This window comes from Anarrhichthys ocellatus, unplaced genomic scaffold (assembly GCF_004355925.1).
Source record: "Anarrhichthys ocellatus isolate YVR2014 unplaced genomic scaffold, GSC_Weel_1.0 scaffold219, whole genome shotgun sequence".
Classification (NCBI taxonomy): Eukaryota; Metazoa; Chordata; class Actinopteri; order Perciformes; family Anarhichadidae; genus Anarrhichthys; species Anarrhichthys ocellatus.
Window position 1 is genome coordinate 145,608 of NW_022280249.1, and position 5,564 is coordinate 151,171.

At 49.0% G+C, this 5,564-nt stretch overlaps 1 pseudogene; it reads right to left on the reverse strand.

Moving 5' to 3' along the window:
* LOC116400926 (ubiquitin-associated and SH3 domain-containing protein B-like) overlaps positions 1-5,564 on the reverse strand; it is a 22,673-nt pseudogene that overhangs the window by 7,535 nt on the left and 9,574 nt on the right.

Below are 5,564 nucleotides of genomic sequence, written 5' to 3' on the forward strand. Positions count from 1 at the left end.
GCTTTAACACATGAAGCTTTGGCTTCACTCATCAGAACCGGAGGTTGTCTGGTACAACATTGTCTCCTATGTATTGTGTGAGGACAACGTCAGTGCCTCCTGACGCCCCAAGACGACTGTGATTGGTTTTAAAAACAAGTGTTTTCGTCACCTGTATGTCGTGTCCACACTGAAGTGGGCTGCAGCCAGGTCAGCAGGTGATATCCACGCTGGCAGCGAGCTCCCAGAAACCCACTTGGTCCATTCAAACAGCCCCGGTTCCACTCGCACCTTCAGCTTACCGTCCTGCTGCAGACCTGATTTACACAAACTCAAATCATTAGAGCTCGAGGTAATAGTTTAATAACATACATAAATACATCTGGTACTTCCTCGTAGGAGACTCTTTGATACCTTTCAGGATGTTCTGTGCCGTCTGAACACATCGCAGAGATGGAGAGCAGTACACAAAGTCGATGGTTGTGTTGCTCTCTAACAAGGCCTCACCTGAAAAAACACACATTAAAACACACAACACAACACAACACACACACACACACTTCACAGACAGAATGCTCTCCAGTCCTTCTGAGCCCAGGAGACTTACCCACGAGTCGAGCCTGCGTGGATCCAAACACGGTGATGGGGGCGTCCATGTCGTAGTCCCTCTGCCCCCCCCCACAGCGGCAAGCTGGGAGGCATGTTGAGATTGGAGCGAACGTATCGACCTGCGGATGTTCAGAAGCTGTGAGGTGGTTCATTCAAAGTAAAGCGAGAGGGGGAGGACATGTTTTCTACTCTCACCTTTACTGTCGGAGCAGAGGGAGAGCCAGTGTTTGCCGAAGACCACGTCCATCCTCTCACCGTGCCGACACACGAAAAGAGTCCGCTTGGGCTGCCGAGAGTGACCACCGCTGATACGCAGCACCTGCTGGATGCAAAGAGACATCGTTTGTTCACTTTATGGGTAATTTATGTGACAGATGACGATGAAGAGGCTGGAAATGAGGAGAGAGAGAGAGAGAGAGAGAGAGAGAGAGAGATTTTTGATTTTTAGAAAACCTTTATTTTCTTTGAACATGTTTCTTTATCATTTAAGATGGTTAAACAAATAAAGTCCAACAAACAGAACCGTGTCTTTGATTGTCGTTAGACTGTGAGATCTTTTCCTCACTTATCTCCATCTTTGTTCAGTTTGTGAACTATCTTCTTCAGTCTGAAGCCTTCCTGCTTCGTGGTTTGGTGGAGTTTGGTGGAGAGGAGACTGAAGAAATTATTATCCATATTGGATAACCCGGACCACCCTCTCCACCACCTACTGCAGGGACAGCGGAGCACTTTCTCCAACAGATTGATCCAGCTCCGCTGTCACAAGGAAAGATACAGGAGAACATTCCTTCCCTCTGCAATAACACTTTACAATAGATCACCTATGGCCAGATCATCCTCCACATAACTACACACTGCTACACTGTTGTTTGCTGGGGTTGACTTTTGCACTACTGTTTTTCACCTAGTTAGTTAATTTAACACTATTCTATTTCATTGTATATACTGTGCATTTTTGTTTTATCTTATATATTCTATATTCTGATATTTAATTTGTCCTACTCTGTTATTCTATTGTGCATTTTTTAATACTTAATATTTTTGGTTACTCTGCTACTTTGCTTCTTGGTGTGTCTTGTTGCTGTAACATACAAATTTCCCCCTGGGGATGAATAAAGTACCTATCTATCTATCTATCTATCTATCTATCTATCTATAGTGAGACCTCCTCTGTCCTTGCTTCTCATGTGAGATCTGGCAGAGCTGGAGAGCTTCTCTTTGTCAGAGAGGTAGTCCTCCACTTTGGCTCCTCTCACATTCTTACTCCTCTTCAGAAAGTCCTTGATCTTCTCCACGCTGTAGCCTCCAGAGCTCCTACAGCTGCCAGCACCGTGTTTAGAGGGCTCACTGTCAGCAGCAGCGCCCTCCTCCTGACTGGACACAGAGTCCTCTTCCATACTGGACTCAGAGCTCTCCTCCCGACTGGACTCAGAGCTCTCCTCCCGACTGGACTCAGAGTTGTCTTCCAGACTGGACTCAGAGTCTCCCTCCAGACTGGACTCAGAGTCTTCCTCCAGACTGGACTCAGAGTCTTCCTCCAGACTGGACTCACACTCTGCTGCTCCTCCACTTTCCTTCGTTGCCGCTTTCTTTGCCTGTGGGCTTCCGCTGTCTCCTCTCTGTTTCCTCTTCAGCTGAGGGGCTTTGAGCTGCTCCTCGTCTGCTTCCATGTCCACCTCCCTACCTGACTCCACCTGTCCTCCAGTACTCTCCCTCACCTTCTGGACCTCACTTGCCCCATCCTTCATCACCTCTTGTCCCCCACTTTCCCTCTGTTTTCTCACCTCCTGTACCCCACTTGTCCCCTCCTCCCTCACCTCCTCGGTCTCACTTGTCCCCTCTTCCTGTGTCCCGCTCGTCCCCTCCTCCCTCCTCTTTTGGACCCCATCTGGCCCGTCCTGTCCGTCTTGCTTGTCTCCTCTGCCCTCCTCAGTACCTGTCTGGTTCTGGTTCTTATGAGAGCTGTTTTTCTCAGGACACGTTCTGCTCTGATGACCCACTTTTCCACAACTGAAACATTTAAAGTCATCAGTTGTTGCATAAATGAGGTAGTCGAAGTCCTCTACCCTGATCCTGAACACTAGGTTGAGCCCCTTGCTCCTGTTGTTTGGGATCAAGCGCAGCTGTCTCCTGTGAGACACCACGTGCTTCAGGAGAGGAGACCTGCACCCAGAGGACACCTTCTTCACCTTAGACACTATCCTCCTGTGTCTTGATAGTTCTCTGGTTATGTCTTCATCTCTGATGAACGGTGGGATGTTGGACACTGTTACCGTCACAGCCGGTGCTGAGAGGGTAAACGGGGAAGAAGTTATCGCCCACCTCGATCCCGTTGTCAATCACCACTTCCGCATTTATGATGGTATCTAGAAAGATGACCACGGCATTGTTCATTCACGCAGCGGACTTCACGCTGCTGTGTCCAACAAGTTCACCCACAGACAGGCTGCATTCCTCCACTGACACCGGGAAAGTCGGCGGGATCTTTATGCCGTGTTTCCTCGTGAGTTCGGTCATGTCCATGGTGGCGTTTATCATGCCGACCAGCTCGCACTGATCGACTGCAACCACTAACAAAGACCCCAAAACCAGCTAAATGTTCACACAAACACCGTGAGATACACCATCACATCCAACGTCAACTAGTGACGAAAAAATACCGAAAAAATCAGTGTTAATCACTCTCGAACACGCTCCGTCAACTCCACACTCCTTCCACTCAGAGAGAGAGAGAGAGAGAGAGAGAGAGAGAGAGAGAGAGACAGAAACAGAGAGAGAGACAGAGAGAGAGACAGAGAGAGGGAGAGAGAGAGAGAGAGAGAGAGAGAGGGTTGGATAAAAGTCTCAAGGCTGGAATTAAACATGGGACGTTGTGGTAAGCTAATATAATAATATTAAAGTTACTGTGAGGAACTTCTGTCTGGTGCTGAACCAGTCTCAGTGTAGTCCTGATCCTCTATCAGACCTCCATCAGTAAACGAGACCATCAGAGAGAAGATGGTCTGTTTCTATAGAGTTATTGTTAATGCTCGTCATCGGTGCCAGCAGAGACCGGTCCACCATGGACAGACCCAGATCCGGAACTCCGGAGGGAGGAGGAGAGCTCAGCTCCCGGCAGCAGCAGCGTCGTCTCCTCCTCCTCCTCCTCCTCCTCCTCCTCCTCCTCTCTGGGAGTCAACACCGACACCACGCTGCTGGAGACCCAGGACGTATTGCTGAACCCGCTGGAGGAAAGGGAGGCACGGGAGAACCAGAACCAGGACTGAGAGGGGCAGACTGTCAGACCTGCTGCAGTAAGATGAGAGGTTTTCTAAAGGGACTCTGGTGCTCGGAGACACTACCACTTTAGTCCACAGGGGGCGACAGAACCAACAGGAAATGAAAGTTCCACCTAGTAGCTTTAAAAAACATATTTTTCAAAGACGCAATATTACATGAATTTCATAACAACAACCTGCATCGGATGACAAATGAGACTGAGGGTGGGAGTGTCTCCAGGACTGGAGCTGTCGAGGCGTCGGCTGTCCAGCAGCCCGTCAAACATCCCTCTCTCCTTGCTGGTCTTGTCACTGGGCCCACAGCTGAAGAAGGAATGGGAGCTGTGGTGGACGCAATGAGAACCAGATCATTTATTTGAAAAACATGTTTTGTAACAGCAAATAAAAATATCCTTGTATGTGCAAAAACAAACTGTGAAATAAACCGTTTGTGATCCCGCTCACCCGTGGAAGACCCAGGTGTCGGACTCGTCGCCGAGGCTGACGTAGTTCTCCGGCAGCAGGCCCGACAGCCCCGAGGCCAGCGAGGTCCCGTAGACCCAGCCCTCGCTGGTGCTGCTCTGGTCCACCGGAGACATGAAGACAAAGTCGCCGGGGACCAGCTCCAGCTCGTCCTCGTTCTGAGGCGCATAGGGGTACATCACCCGCAGGGTCTGCAGACGCACGGAGATTAATAATTGATAAGATATCTGTGACTTTTAAAACATTGTTAGTGTGAATATCAGCCACCTCGTGGTTTGCAAAACGAATGTCCCGGGAGAACAGGACCGCCAGCCAATCACAGCCCAGCTTGACTTCGATGCCCTTGGCCAGTTTCTCCAGCGACGGGAGGTGATTGGTGGGGAAGTTGTAGGCCAGAGTGACGTGAAGCTGCTTCTTGTGAGGCTCCACGTGGACCTCTGGAGACGAGAGAGTGAGACAGGAAGTCACACCAACAAGTCACCACAAGAAAGGAGGGATGCTCCCAGACACCCGGTTCTAAATGAGTAATAACCCGGAGTATTGCTGCGGTTCTGCTATCGGTACTTTAGAAGTTACGGGGTCGATATTCTAGAAAATCTTTTCTGTCAGTTTCCACCTCAATGTCCTAAAATTATTAGTGATAAAATTCTGTGAAAATTCTGAAAAATTATATATACATTTTATCAACAAATGTATAGAAAACATTAGAAAGAAATATGGAAAGAAATAGTGAAAAATAGTGGGAGATATTGATCATCTGGACTTGTCGACATATTTACAACCAATCTCCTTTATAAAATACGCTTCTTTTATCTTCACGGAAAATAAAAGTGCTTTAATAACCCGACATGACCTCTATCCTGCCACTCGCCGGTCAACACACATTAAACAGTGAATGCATTATGATGCCACACAGTGATAAAGAGAGAAGACATGCAGCACCCAGGGGCATTGTGGGTAAACGGTTCGTGGTTCCTACCCGCCTTCCTGGCCGCCTCTGTGGCGAAGTCGGCCGCAAACAGCTTGAGGACGTCGGCCACCTGCTCCTCCACGAAGAGGCCGATGAAATTGGAGGATGTGTAGAGCTCCAGAGGCAGCGGGCTGGGGAACCGACCACGCCAGGACTGGACGGAGGCCTGGAGGGCCTCACACAGGGCTTCTACCTGGTGGTCTGCACACTGTGGAAACAAAACTACTTAGTTAGGTTCAGACAACTAAACTACTTAGTTAGGTTCA